Source organism: Dermacentor albipictus, chromosome 1 (genome assembly GCF_038994185.2).
Source record: "Dermacentor albipictus isolate Rhodes 1998 colony chromosome 1, USDA_Dalb.pri_finalv2, whole genome shotgun sequence".
NCBI classification, from domain to species: Eukaryota; Metazoa; Arthropoda; class Arachnida; order Ixodida; family Ixodidae; genus Dermacentor; species Dermacentor albipictus.
The window spans coordinates 440024946-440040139 of record NC_091821.1 but is presented as its reverse complement, the minus strand read 5'-3'; the positions used below and the strand labels follow the sequence as shown (position 1 = coordinate 440040139).

Below are 15194 nucleotides of genomic sequence, written 5' to 3'. Positions count from 1 at the left end.
GTAATTTCTCCTATTAAGTCGAAAAGATTGAAACTTCGCCAATGAAGGCCTAATTTCATCCCTTTAAGAATTCAAATGTGGGGTCGTAGGGCAATAAATAGAAGAGTGCTGAATGAGAAATATAATATAACGCAACAAGGTAGAACAAACTCATTGTAACACCAAATTCACTCCTCATTATATGGTGTCGTACGTAGTATTTTGCGACAACATTTCTTAGTGGTCGCTATGGTTTTGCTATTGCTTTGTCTTTCTCCTACTACTTGCTAATCCTAAAGTCTTGCTATTGTCTTTCGGTAACTGACTTCATGTCCATGATTGTTGCCATTTAAACGTCATATTGTTGAGAAAAGATTTGGTTGTCAGGTAAATGAAAAGCTGGAATAAGGGAGAACTTTCTTTTGCATTGTGGTCTTATGTAAGCGACTGAAGAGCGAGAATAGCTTTCAAACAAACTTAGCCGCGAATATTTCGCACGATAACTTTGCGAGTGTCGCGCATCTTTTAGAAAGAAAATTTCGCTAAAGCACATAAATCCACAGGAAAAGTGTATCCGTATTGCTATTTTGCAAATGTCTTATGAAAAAGATGGGCTACGGAATCTCCGTAAATCTAATGCTTCAAACCTTGCGCTCGAAAAGCACCATAGCATGATATGCAACAAGGTAACGAACGACAATGTTGCGGCTGAGAAAGAGAACACTTTTTTGTCGAGTATAATCAATGTGACATACATGGAGTCTCTTGAAGGAACGTATGGGAAAAATCTAAAAAAGAAAGCAAGCTAGATGATCAGACGTCAGCATTTGCAAGCGAAACTCCTTTGACTGCGGCGAATATATTTATTGAAACTTTTTTGCCCTCAATCTAAGTTCTAAACAGGATTCTCGGGTTACTCAGGTGACGTACCACGAAAAAAAAAAGAAACGCTTGTAAATTCTATGTGTCTGCGATAATTCAACAATTAGCAGGTAAGTAACATCGCTAACTCATTATTGCTAATCAAGCGTCCTGGATAAGACACGGTAGAAGGAAGACTGGAACAAATATTTATGAAACTGAAAACATGTAGTATTGCACGATTTAAATGGCTGTTTAGAATCTGGTAGCATACTTCAGGGATTGATATTATCCATAATTAGGCAATATATGAGCCTGGGAAGACGTTGGACAGTAATTATCGTCCCCATAGCATTATTGCCGTGCCTCACTATTATAACCGAGAAGGCAGTTCATAGAGGGATGAAGTGCATGAAGCAGCCCTTGCAGAATCAATAAATATGCCGCGGCCGCAAAGCTGGGCAACAAGAATCGTCGTTCTAAACTTAACCTGAATATATATATATGTATATATATGTATATACGTATATAGGTATATACATCCTGCGGAGGAACACTTTGGTGACGCTGTGGTGCACGCCACCGCGATTATGCGCAGACACGCGGAAATTAGCCAGGAGTCCGCTGTGCCCACTGGCTCGCGACAGATTCTCGTTTTTACCACCAGCCACTGGACAGGCTGAATAAAGGCAGTGGAGGGTAAAGAACGCGCATGCACGGTGAGTGCTCTTCACAACGTTCCTTTAAGCTTGACGTGCATGCATTTCTTTTTTTTTTTGCTCGACTTCGCTATCTTGTTCCCCGTCGCTCCCTTCCCTGCTTTGCCTTAGCCTTAGGAGGGCTTCTTCATTTATTCTTTCCGTATTTCGATGCTCAGCCACGCCTGCAAGCTAACAAGGGAAGCCATAGGCTTGAGTTTTCTGAGGTTGATGCAGTGCGTGCGAGGAGTTGCAGGAGCCCTACTCTCTTCGAGCTCTCTTCCACCCCTGCATTTTTTTTTTCGTTCTTCACGCCAGCTTGGCGTACTTCGCGTCTTCAATTGCTGTTCCTATCGCAACAAGCGCGCGCATTCCGCGTTGCTTGCGGGCGCCATCAACGCAGCATATGTAAAGAAGCGATGGAGCGGCGAAATGCGATAACGCGCCCACTGCGTTGGAAGCGCAGCGTCGTCATTGCCAGCGTTGCCTCCATTGCTACCGGCAAGTCATTATTCGGCCGCTTCGGGCAATACGATGCCCGACGAGGAGGGAACGGGAAGTAAAAAAAGAAGGGCCTAAACAGGCACAGCGATAGGTCGAACTTAAGCTGGCGCCCGCAGTCATGCCCCGATACGCTTGCAAATTAGAACATTTTTTACTGCCAGTGGCGCTCCGTATGTGCGGCCCTGCAGTGGCCGCGTCGAATGTTCGAAAATTTTAGATTATGCAAGCCGAGAAGCTATTGTCCTGACCTTTATCTCCTCGCTCACGGTGCAGTTCCGCGAGCTGCACGTTCTGGTCAAGTCTCGCTTAACGATGCAAACGCCGGCAACTCGAGCGAATTACTTTTTTCATTATCACTGTTGTTACAGAATGTCATTCGCTTTCAGATAATTGTTTGAGAACCAATAAATGGATAAACACAAGAAACATAAAATTGCTAAGCTATTTCGAACTCCAACACCGTTTCCTTGTCAGCACTTTTCCGACGAACTATGCGGCCGAGTGCCGTTACACCATGATGCGTTAAGTGGCGTTTTCGAACAAGCACAACTTATGTCCTGCCTAACAAGCCTTTTGTAACTGGAATATACTTCCGTTTATACTGCCATTGCTAGAAAAACGTTTAACGAGTGGGCCGGTTATAATGTCGGCGTGTGCGTTTCTATTATTCTGTGATGATCTCAACTCAAATGTTTATCAACGACCCTGGACAGCCACACCTACGGAGATCTATTGTACACATATCTTTTCTTTTCCTTTAACCAAGATTCCCATTCATAGATAGAAGAGAAATTTGAAGAGAAATAGCAGAATATGAACACGTGTGATTTACCAATCAAGTTAAGTGCTCGAAGCTCACCATTGATTCTGCAGTCGCCTCCGGGCACTGAACAGTCTTGTCACTGTTATCCTCAGAAACAGCTTCAACCAAAATCTGTTTACTCGTTTTTGTGACTTTCCTTCTGGTGGAGTTTTGGCCCAGATGCCGCAGCGATGGCCACATACATTCACCTTACGGTGTATTCAGCAAAAAATATGCAGTAGCGGAAGTGTGTTGCCCAACGCGGAAATCTCGCTATAAATGAATCCTGCAACTGCTTCCTGATCAAATTAACCTCTATGAGCAAGTTTCTTACCTGCTGACCAAAAAGCGAGGCAACGCAGCCACGTATCATTTGGCTAGCCACGTATCGCTGGCTCATATGTTATTGCCTAGAATACCGGCGCATCGACGTCTGGCACAAGGCCACACGCCTTCCTCCCCTCTGCACAGATGCACTCTGCACAGCTTTACACCTGGCTTAATTCAAATGAAGCGCGAATTTGTTTCTGCTAATGGTTGACGGCAAACACCTTGACGCCAAAACTAGCATATCGTGTTGTGTTATCGTACGTTGAACTACTTGTTTCTGTAAACGTCGCCGATACAATAATAGCTAAGACCTATATTAAGACATTGTGCTGTACCAGCTGGTGCATATTAGCTTCATGTACAACAGAAATTAAAGGAGGACAATCGAAAAGGCCAGGAAAGACACACCACGATCGTGCTTATCGTTTTTGTGCCTTCCGTTGGTGCTTGAGTTGCTGCGGGATTTTTACCTGAAACCCACATTTCCAACTTCATCTTAATAAATCACGTGCGAAAATAAAATAAAACGAAGTTCTTGCGCTAACCATGCCCACGAAATTCGTCGGTCAGGCAGATGCATTGTATCTGCCTGCAGATGCATTGTATCTGCCGGTGCCCTGATACTCACATGCTCCGAACTAAACTCAGGATAAATGCTGAGCGACAATCTAATCAATTCACGAAAGCATACTTGGGACGACGTTACTGAAGAAATGACTAAGAATGACGACGATTAAACGACAGCCACGGCATAAAAACGAATGCTTGGCGATGACTGTATTGCGATGATGCAATGATAACGATGGCATGACATCGCTATGAAGAAACAGGGATAACGACGAGTGTACGGCGTGATGGCAATGGCGTGGCAGCGACGGCATGATGATAGCCGCACGAGGATGTTAGATTGACGGCAACGGAAAAACCGCGACGTATTCACGACGGTTCTATGACAACGAGCGCATCACGATGACGCAATGAAGACGATGGCACAACGGTATTAGGACAATGTGATAAACAAGAGTGTATGTGGACAGTGACGTGACGACAATTTTGTGACGCAGCCTACATGACGACGATGACGTGATGACGATGGCATGATGAGAGTCGCATGACGAAGCTGGTGTGACGACGGCGAAACAAACATGACGGCATCATGATGGCGTTGTGACAAGTAATGCATAACGACTTCGTGGCGAAAATGTCATAACAAGAGTCGGATGAAAAAGGAAGAATGCCGACAATGCAACAACGACGATCGAATCACGACGAGGAGCACGTACCTAGTGACCCAACCTATCAGAAAACTTAGGCTACTCGGTCGGTCTAGATGGCGTGACGAGGACGGCAGTATATTAGTGATAGATAGATAGATAGATAGATAGATAGATAGATAGATAGATAGATAGATAGATAGATAGATAGATAGATAGATAGATGGATGGATGGATGGATGGATGGATGGATGGATGGATGGATGGATGGATGGATGGATGGATGGATGGATGGATGGATGGATGGATGGATGGATGGATGGATGGATAGATAGATGGATAGATAGATAGATAGATAGATAGATAGATAGATAGATAGATAGATAGATAGATAGATAGATAGATAGATAGATAGATAGATAGATAGATAGATAGATAGATAGATAGATAGATAGATAGATAGATAGATAGATAGATAGATAGATAGATAGATAGATAGATAGATAGATAGATAGATAGATAGATAGATAGATAGATAGATAGATAGATAGATAGATAGATAGATAGATAGATAGATAGATAGATAGATAGATAGATAGATAGATAGATAGATAGATAGATAGATAGATAGATAGATAGATAGATAGATAGATAGATAGATAGATAGATAGATAGATAGATAGATAGATAGATAGATAGATAGATAGATAGATAGATAGATAGATAGATAGATAGATAGATAGATAGATAGATAGATAGATAGATAGATAGATAGATAGATAGATAGATAGATAGATAGATAGATAGATAGATAGATAGATAGATAGATAGATAGATAGATAGATAGATAGATAGATAGATAGATAGATAGATAGATAGATAGATAGATAGATAGATAGATAGATAGATAGATAGATAGATAGATAGATAGATAGATAGATAGATAGATAGATAGGCAGGCTGCAAACGCGTGAACTACGCAAAGAATGCTAATGTATTAGGTGGAAGGGCTACTTACGTAGGTACAATATCCGTAGTCACTTGAAAATGGAATAAAAAAAAACCTTGAGTGCACCCGCAGAGTCTTACGCGTGCGTCCGAATTTCCATTCGTACATCAGCTGAACTGCATGACCGACTGAGCACCTCTGAAGTCCGTCGTTTCTTGCGAACACATGAATGGGCTGACACTGAACATCTGGCTTTGCCGCAATAAGACTACCCTTGTGGAGAAGAAAACGTTCTAGGCATAAATACATTGCGTCAAACAGTTAAATCTCACGACAGCCTCAATTTAAAATGAAATTATGACGTTTTAAGCGCCACAACCACGAATAAATTATGAGGCAAGCCGTAGTGCGGGGCTCCGGAATATTTTCGGCTCCCTGGCGTTCTTTAACGTGCGCCTAAATCTAAGTATATAGGTGTTTTACATTTCGTCCCCATCGAAATACGGCCGCCGCTGCTTGGATTCAATCCCGCGACCTTTTGCTTATCATCCCAACACCGTGCAGCTCCAATTTCTTCAAGATGCATTTAAAATGGAAGGTGTAGTAAAAACTGGTAAAATATATTTAATTAATTTGCTTTCCAGCCATGAGCGAAACGAAGGATCAATGGCATCTCAGAGGAATAAATCAGAACGCGTATAATTGTTCGATGATTGAAGGAAAGTACAGAAATTCCGTAAACTTGTACGCGCGCTTATGGGTTATACGAAAAGAAAGAAGACTTTGCAGAAGTAAACAGAGATGGTTGCCTTGATGACAATATTTGACGATGGCGGCAAATCAAATTATCATCAACTTGTTTTGGTGGAATCAAGACAGCGTGACATCAACGGTGCGATGACAACGCTATGTCGATGGCTGCGCACGCGCGCCTTTTTCTCCCCTCGTTTACTCCATGAAAGTAACAGGCTCCTCCGAAAATTCGTTTTAAGATTAGGCTGATTCCATGCACTGTGCGCGTCGGCCCAGGGAAAGCTGTGGGAAGCGGGCTAGAGGAAACGGCACGTATCGGCAGTAAAGGTGCAACAGACTTCGGCGATAAACTTGCAGCGGACTTCGGCAATGAACGTGCCTCACAAGAATCAACCCTGGCAGCAGCGAAACGGAAGATATTGCCATCACCGACAAACCAATTAAGAATTCAAGCGCTGCAAAGCTCTCTGACAACAGCACGCGCAGTTCACGAGCAGCTGGCACGCCAAGCTGGTTGGCGTTGGATCACAAACGCGCCACGTAGCTACCGTATTAAATTGGTGGCGCAAGAGCACGCACACTTTGCATGGGAGTAAGAAGTCCTTCCACTGGCCAACAAAACAGAAGGTATAGCCAAAGAAAGCTATTAGCTATAAATGATGTAGAATAGTTAGCACATCGGATGCTTTTAATACGAGTGGACAGACAGGCACATAAGATCATGTGATAAAGTGTTTTCCACAACGTAGCTTTAAGAGGGCCGAGCTTACCTTGGGAAAACTCGGAGTTTTCCTGTTGTTGTTCTGAAAGGCACAGGACAGAATGTAAGCCGACCGTGAAGGAAGATACAAAGGTCTGGATTGAAAAACGCGGAACGCTTTGTGTCATGGAAAAATCACGCAAGGAAAAAGAACCCGGAGCACTCACACGTTATTTGTCGGGGTGGATGGGAGAGCGGCGTCAAAAGCACCTGCAGCACAGCAGGGTGACAACATCGACCGCAACGATGGCGTCGGGGACGAGACACCACGCGGAAATGTCTCAGAGGCGATGCTGTTTCCTCGCAACGAACGGATCTCTGACCGTAAAGAGCCCAGCTGGTGTGAAAAGAGGTCGTTGTGTAGCCGCCCTCCAGATCACGCCTCTTTATTTTCTTTCATTTTTATACGCTGTCCCCAGCACCACGGAAGAGCAGTACCAAATGTCGCGGGGCTAGGAGTGCGCAGATACTTGTATGGGGAGACATTAGAACGAATTGGCGACAGCGGGCGTTTCAGCTAGGCTTACGTTAAAGTGTTTTGCTACTTACCTTACGTTAGTGTAAATGGTGCTAGACCTCAGCGCTTTCCTTTCCGTTTCGTCACTAAGCCATGACTGAAACAAGCATAAGCAATAAAGGGCAACAATAAAATCACACATGTGTCTCTTCCTGGGTTTGCTTCTTCTCAGGGTGAGTATCATTGCCAGTTGCTAATGCGTGTGGACTGCATCGTGAATTGATACAAAACACTGGGAATATACGCACAAGGACAACTCCTTTTGATGTAGCTGACTTAAAAATTGTAAATACGCAATAGTAACAGAAAGAGCTCACAATAAACATTTCTTGAGCAGGTTTCGGACAGCGGAGGATACGTTGTGATGACAGTGTGGGTGAAGGCAAATGTAAGTAGTCAGCCGATGAACGTTCCCATGAAATAAAACGCTGCAAAACACCATAATTCAGCGGGAAGAAGCTTTCATAGGGACATCAGCGCTGATGAGAACGCTGACACAAAATGGAAGTCGACCCAATCAATCCAAATGAGAAAAACGAACGCAAGCAAATGAGCTGTAATTGTCGTTGACTAATTAGTGCTTTCAGCAAGTGGCAACGACATGGCCAAGTAGCAGGCGCGAAATTAGCCAATGCGTAAGTTGTAACACTGCAACTATTTCTGTAAAGCTGCCAATCGCAACATCAGAGATGTTACTAAAGCAACAGTAGAGGCTAACTGATAAATATGGCCGTGTATTTTCGTTCGGAAGGAATAAAGAAGCGGAGATGCAAAACAAAACAATAACCCGTACATGGATGCATTAGGAGGAAGTGCTGTGTTCTGAAAGAAAAAAAAATGCATTTCGGGAGATGGCTGCGTTAAGCCTGCGCACGAGAGTAGTTTGCGTAGGATATCGCCGGGGGTCTTGCGGGAGAAACGTTAACAAAAAGGAAAATGAAGAGAGAACAAGTTTCTCCAACGTCGTGGGCGAATGGCGAGCGAAAATGCATAGCAACAAATGTATAGCGTAATCTGTAAAACAAAAACAAAAGCACTTCGCTATGTTAAGTTAAACCGGCATGATAAAACGAGCAAGAAATGGGTCGTAGAAAGTAATCGGACTCGCAAGCAGAGAAGGAATGGACGAAAAAAAATATATATAGAATCGAAAAACTGAAGCTTCAGCTGCAGCGATGCGCGCTCCCTTGGCGGTCACGACAAAAACCGGAGCGATGCCGTTTGCCGGACGATGCCCGGTGCCTTCAAGCGGGCACCTCTTCTCGGCCCACGCCTTTGGGCTCGCTCGGTGCGGAACCGATGGCGGAAAGCAGAAAGCAAACCGAGGGAGCGTTGGGTGATGGCGTCGCGGACAGCTGCCGTGAATTGCCCGGGGGCCACTTTTTCCAGCACTGGCACGTTTCGTCGTCATCGTCCACCGCGGTCATCTTCCGCAGGCAGTTACCGCACATTCCTTCCGCTGCAGCTGTCTTGCCTCTTATTTCAGTCCCTCGCCTAGGGAACGTGCCTGTGTGCGTGCTTTCGTGGCGGGCTCTCTCCGACGTTCGTCTGCGCGATCGAGCCCAGGGATGGGAGGCAGGCACGTAAATGCGCCGGGACGGCTTCCAGCTTGAAATGTTATTTCTGCCAGTGCGCAGCGTTTTCTGTGACCTTATTTTTCTGCAGTTGTTTCACACACGCTTTTTTTATGTTAAGGAGGTGTCTACGTTTGCGCTGCCCTCGGCAAAACTGCGGCATAACGAAAAATGGCGGAAACCGAAAAGAGTACAGCACGTCAAAAATGCTCGGACTGACGGCCCATTTTTCGGGATGGTCCCTGCAAACAAAGCACATTACTGGCTAGGAAAAGAAAATTTAGTACAGTTCGGTCCTCGTTGGAATCGAGCCCTGGCCTCCGGGGTGCTAGTCGAGCGCGCTTCCCTGGAACTACGGCTGCTCCACGGTTCGGGCTTACTAAAGGTGTGCCTAGTGCGTGCCTGATTGCACAAGTCACGTCGCAGCCACCTCGCTCACTAGTGCGTGCGTGATTGGGTGGCGCACGTGACCGTGCGGAGGAGGTGGTGCCCCGTCATGAGTGCGCAAAGAGCGCGTTGATGACGTTCAAAGGTCTGCTAAACAGTACAATGGGTTGGCATTCCCACACGTAAGCAGTGCTAAGTGTCGGCCAAGTTTTGAGTTTGGTAATTGCTGTCGCACCCACTGCGGTTGGGTAGGAATGCGGGCGCGAGCGCTCTGCGCATTGACGTCACAATCGGAGCTGCGTGCACGCTCTTGCGGCTCGCGAAGACAGCCGCCCAAATGCGCTACTGCGGAACAAGCGCGTGCGGCTGCGCCTGAGTGAGGAGGTCGCCTTAGTGCTGCACCTCTATTTCCCATTGCGGCTCGTTATGTCTTATAAGAAGTCTAACCCCGATTGCATAACTTAACGCATTACCAATATGTCTTACAAAGAAGCCTAACCCCGATATTATAGCTTCGTGTATTACCAAATAAGCAGCAGGCTTTCTCCTTCTTGTGTTACAAGTGTGTAACCCCTGTCAAACTTGTTTTTTTCATGCGTAACCATGCTTTGGCGAAGCCCTTAGCGCTGTCACACGAAAAGTATAATGCCTTTAACACGCACAAAAATGCGTTAAATTGCCAAGTTAAATTTCGGGGTGGAGCAAGTTGAAATTGGGCGCGGGTTAACTTACATTTGGGGGTGGGCCAACCTAAATTTGAGGGTCGGCGAGGTGAAATGGCGGGCGGGCTAGCTTAACTTTGGGGTTGGGCCAACCTAAAGTTTGGGATGGGCAAAGTTGAAAACTGGGAGTGGACCAACCAAAATTTGGGGGTGGGCTAACTTGATATTTTGGGTTGGCTCAATGTCTAAATGAATGCTGCTGAGCTTCCTTAGAGTTATCAACATCTCGTGGGCAAGGAAGCGCGTTCAGAATCATGGGCCGTGTTCATTACATCCCACCAAGGCGCAGTCAGAACACAGAGGAGACCTTGCGTGAACTACTATCAGCATGCATAACATCAGCTTGCGAGAGCGACAGGGAGGGTGACATGACTTCACAGCGATGCGCTCTTCCCTCATGCAATGCCTCCCCCGCAACTGAGGCAGCTGGTGTTCCCTTTCTCGACCGCTCGGATCCGATGAGGTGCGCTCGTGCCCGGCGTTCTGCCTCAATTTGTACGATTGCACTGAAGGGGCCGGATGGGGTGAGAAAATCTGTGAGCTGTCTGCGAAAGCCTACGCATTCTTTGCCACCGGAAAGGTCATGGGTAGACGAGCATAAGCTAGGGAAATCAAGTAAGCGAAAGCAAGCAACCACGAAATCACAGTTGAACCAAGCAATGCTAACGCAGTAGCATACAATTCTGGGAATTTCCGTAGTTCTTTTAATTCGTTTCACTATAACCACATTGCGGAAAAGCTGATGTGTGAAAAAAAAAACACACTCGGCTCTATTTCTTTAGCACGTTCATTCAGCGCCTAGCTTCATCTCTGTCTTCACTGTCGCCTTTAGTTAGGAGTTGCTTTCACAAAGGCATATTCTACATTAATTGGAGTGATTGTCAGTGCAGCATGCGAGGTCTGTGGCACCGAAGAAAACATCGACCACCTGCTGTGCCACTGTCCACGATATACCCCTGAGAGACCAGAACTTGCCAAAGGTTTCCAAAAACTGGACCATCGGCAGCTTTCTGTACAGGTGCTTCTGGAACACCGCCCCCATCGCCCGTCGGCCCATAAAGCGGTGAAGGTGCTTTTGTGCTTCTTAAGGACGATGGGCTTATGCCACCACCTGTGACTATTAATGCAATTTCTGTAAGACCACACACGTCAGCGAACACACCGCAATTTCCCTCTTTCCTTCCCTCTTCTCTTTACCTGTTATCATTGCTTTCCCTTTCCCATTCCCCCGGTGTAGGGTAGTCAACCGGACCTTATTCTGGTTAACCTCTCTGCCTTCTACTTATCCCTTTCCTCCTCAGATACACTGCCATGTGAGTACAACCTGGAAACCTGTGCGGAGCATCCGTGCGCTCTAAATTATTTTGGATGAGGCTTTGCGACCCACCTTTAGCCTGCAAGGCGTGTGGTGACGACGATGTGTCGTATCAGCCAAAACGTTTGTGTACCAAGTTCTGGCCGCTCAATAAAAGACCCATTCAACTCCACGTAGACAAAATGAACAAGTAAAGCCACACCACGGCATCGAACTGCGCAGTTTCGGAACGTCAAACCATTTCATTTGTGGTTATGTAAATTGTGGCATGTGACCGTTAAAGAAAGCGTGGCTCATCCATTGTGCAACGAAAAAGAGATGCTCATGACTGCAAAGACTACGGAGGTCTTGCTTTAAGTCGCGCGAAATGAAGACCTTCCCGATAAAGATAGATAGAGTATCGGGGCCCAAGGGTAGGATTCGCTGTATGCACAATGTACTGCCAACGGCAAACAAGAAATTATAAAATACGAGGAGTTTCAACCTTATCGTTTGTGAAATGCAAGTATAGGCCAGGTCAGGACACTGTCCAAACTGAAGGAGCCATTTGCTTGATGAGCCTCAGTTCATCGAGGAACTGCGCGAGGGGATTCGGAAAAATGGTCGAAGACAGATTTGTTCATCTGGAACTAGCGTAATGAACGTGAGTCTGAGCAGAGCTCGGCAGCGAGCGAGTTTAGGACAGTGATTGATGTTCCGATAGAGATCCACATAGGGGCAGCGCCTTGTTTCTATACAAATGTTAGTACGCTTTGCGGAACGTCGATATTCTGAAGGAAAGTTTCCGCAATGCGGCTTGACCGTGTTCCTGATGTGTTGCGCAGATCAAACCAACTTGTAGATATCTCAGTGACTCCCGTATTGTTTATTCGAAGATTATGCGCAGAGATGATTTGAACGTATTCGTGCCGAAGAAAGCAAACTGAAAACTAAAGTCATTAGCAACGATTAAAAGAGTTGTAAGTCAGAACGTAAACAGGGAAATTGAGTTGGAAAGCATATTTAGCGCAAGCGAAAGAGGACAGAAGGGAGACAACACCACAGTGCTTGTTCACTGTGGTGTTGTCTTGTTCAACACCCTTGTTCACTGGTGTTAAATATGCTTTCCGAGTCAGTTTACGAACACGCCCAACAAATGGTAATGCTGTAAATTGAGCCTGAATTTTTTTTCTCGGTCGGTTGTGTTGCTTGCGCCGTCAGTCCATTCTGAAATTCGATACCAACTCGCGCAGCTGGTGATTTCACTCGTTGATGTAAACAGTACAAAACTTTCGTGTCAACAATACACCTTTACTGGCACCAATGATAGTAGCGCCAAACAGCGAGAACGCGAGATAGAAATTTTGATGATGTTTGGGGTACCGATCGATATAGTCTGTAAAAGAAGAGCTCTATTGAGTGAGAAACCTCGCTCTCCCCTCCACGCCAGCGTATTAAAGTCACAGAGAAGTGCACTGAGGCGCCATCTGCTGTGAGAAATTGCAAATATCGCCGCTTAAGTGAAGAAAAGTGCGCCTGGCTCACGCGCGCAATAGCGTACCGAAAGATACCAAAAGCCCAATTACGCTGCTACTTTCCTGCCGGCTTCTAAACACAAGCGCTTGGGTTACATTTCATGACACATATGTAGCACTAAAAAAAAAACAAAGAAAGAGACAACGGAAACACCAAAAACGATGCAGATGGGACGGGTGATGATGCAAATATGTCAAGCTACTCAAATAAATTAGCCCTATACTCTACTTCAGTAGGTACATAGCAGCCAGACATGAATCTGCGAGGCTGGAGAAACTGTACAGCTGCAGGCGAAATATAGACAGCAACTTCAGGTAAAGTGAAGTTGTCAGAAAAAATGGTGTACCAAATTCACGTGCTTCGGAGCCTTAATCTTCGGCCTTTGTTAGAAGTGTCCTCACGTAAACTTGCTAGCCTTCTTAGGAAAGAGAAAAATTATTATGGCGATATAGTGGTGTATTTCAAAAAACCGATATACTTCTATATTTGGCTTCGCAAATGTCACAGTTGTTGCGTCAGATACACAATGCGCATTGTCTGGTGGGAGAAGGTACTTATTTCGTTTGGGCCGTCTTGAAGCTTCATCTGCCTTCGTGCGCGGAGCACCGTGAATTTTCTCCGTAACGTTTCCCGCGCTGCCGTCTTTTATATGGAGGCTTGAACTATTACTGACAATATATTACTTAGAGCTCAGCTAGCCAGCGTCCACGAATGTTGTCGGAAGTAAGGAATGCCAGTTAAAGCACGCCCTCGCTACAGAAGAGCGACATCACTTATTGCCATCGCACTATACTGCAAGTTAGGGAGATACTACGAATAACCAGCCCATCATGAAGAGTAGTTACTAAGCGAAGTATTAGGCACAAACGCGGTCATTTCATATTTGGGACTTTAGGTTAGTGCGCGTCGCATGGCAGAGTGAAGCAGCGGAGAGAGAAAAATAACTCGGTTCTTAGAAATGTAGAGGACATAATTGAGCACAGTGACGGAACCTCAAAGAAAGGAGCGTAAACGCACGGTCACAAACACTCGCTAACAAAGTCTATGCTCGAAAGGAAGCGAGGTACACGCATGTGCCGTAGATCAGGGTACTTCAAGAGGAGCGCGTCTGCACAGATACTGAAACCAGCGAACACATGAGATACACGATGCCTTTCTCATGCACTGCAAGGGATTGCCTTATGTCAACCACGGCTTAGAAGGAGATTCCATATCCCCTGCGATTCATCGGTTATCCTTAAGATGTTACTGATATGACACATGCACCGTTAGGAGAACCTGAACCCTTAATACCTCCTCCTTCCCCCTCCTATGTACCTGTGAACAGCGAATATATTAGTAATTTATTGTAAATATTTACGTTAATAAGCTCTGGACAGCACTGGTTGTTATTTATGACGTACATATTCGCTGATATTGTGCGAAAGTAATTTTCTCTTTAACATGGAGAAATTCCGCCGGCATAATAAGAACTAGCCAGCCAGCAGGATGGGACAACCAGGTACAGAGAAGAAATGCTTTGATTCAGATCAGTTCTGTGAGTGGTACTGAAAACTCGCAAAAAGAAACAAAGCTGCTATGACAGCATTCCTTATGGCGTTCATATTACGAGGTGCCAGAGCATAGAAACTTTGATTTAAAAAATGCTTCTGCATGCCAAAAAGTTACATCGAGCATACGCTATGGCTACGCGGTGTGTTGACAAGCTTGTAAGTTTGCTTTTTATACCTGCCATTGCTTCTTCACACACTCCCAGTGACACATGCTGCTTATGTTTGCAAGGGATTTTCCCCAGTGTAAAGGAGAGGCGGTGCAGCTATCGCCTATCAGCAATAGCGGCACTGCCTAGCCACCAGTGCGTGCGATGACACTTCTTTCAAGCGAAACCTTATTCACGTTATTTTTTAGCATGTTCCAAATCTCTCTTTTCCATCGTTCCGCATTTCTTTTTTTTTGTTCCGCTGAACATTGCCGTTCCATTCTGAGCAGAATTGTTGGTATCTTTAAAGTGTATTTTTTCAGGTGTTGCTTACCATTTGTACATGATCTTTTTTTTCCTCCACTTTTCTTGGATATAGATGTATGCCTACATGTACAGGGGCCCTATAACGTAAAACTATTCCAATATGTTTCAATTCCAATTTCCTGACGTCATATTTGCGTAACCACCGAAGCAAGCACCGGGCGGTCACCCATAGGGTTGTCTGAACAGACCAATCAAACGCTCTCCTCGTTCATAGGAGATCCCTTTTGTTTGCTTGAAAAACGAATAACATTGCCTACACTGAGCGGCTTGTTGTATATAATTGGCTGA

At 45.3% G+C, this 15194-nt stretch overlaps 1 protein-coding gene across 2 annotated transcripts in view; it reads right to left on the bottom strand.

Moving 5' to 3' along the window:
• Positions 1-15194, bottom strand: part of LOC135919946 (neural cell adhesion molecule 2-like) — a 284587-nt gene that overhangs the window by 244475 nt on the left and 24918 nt on the right. The window lies entirely within an intron of this gene.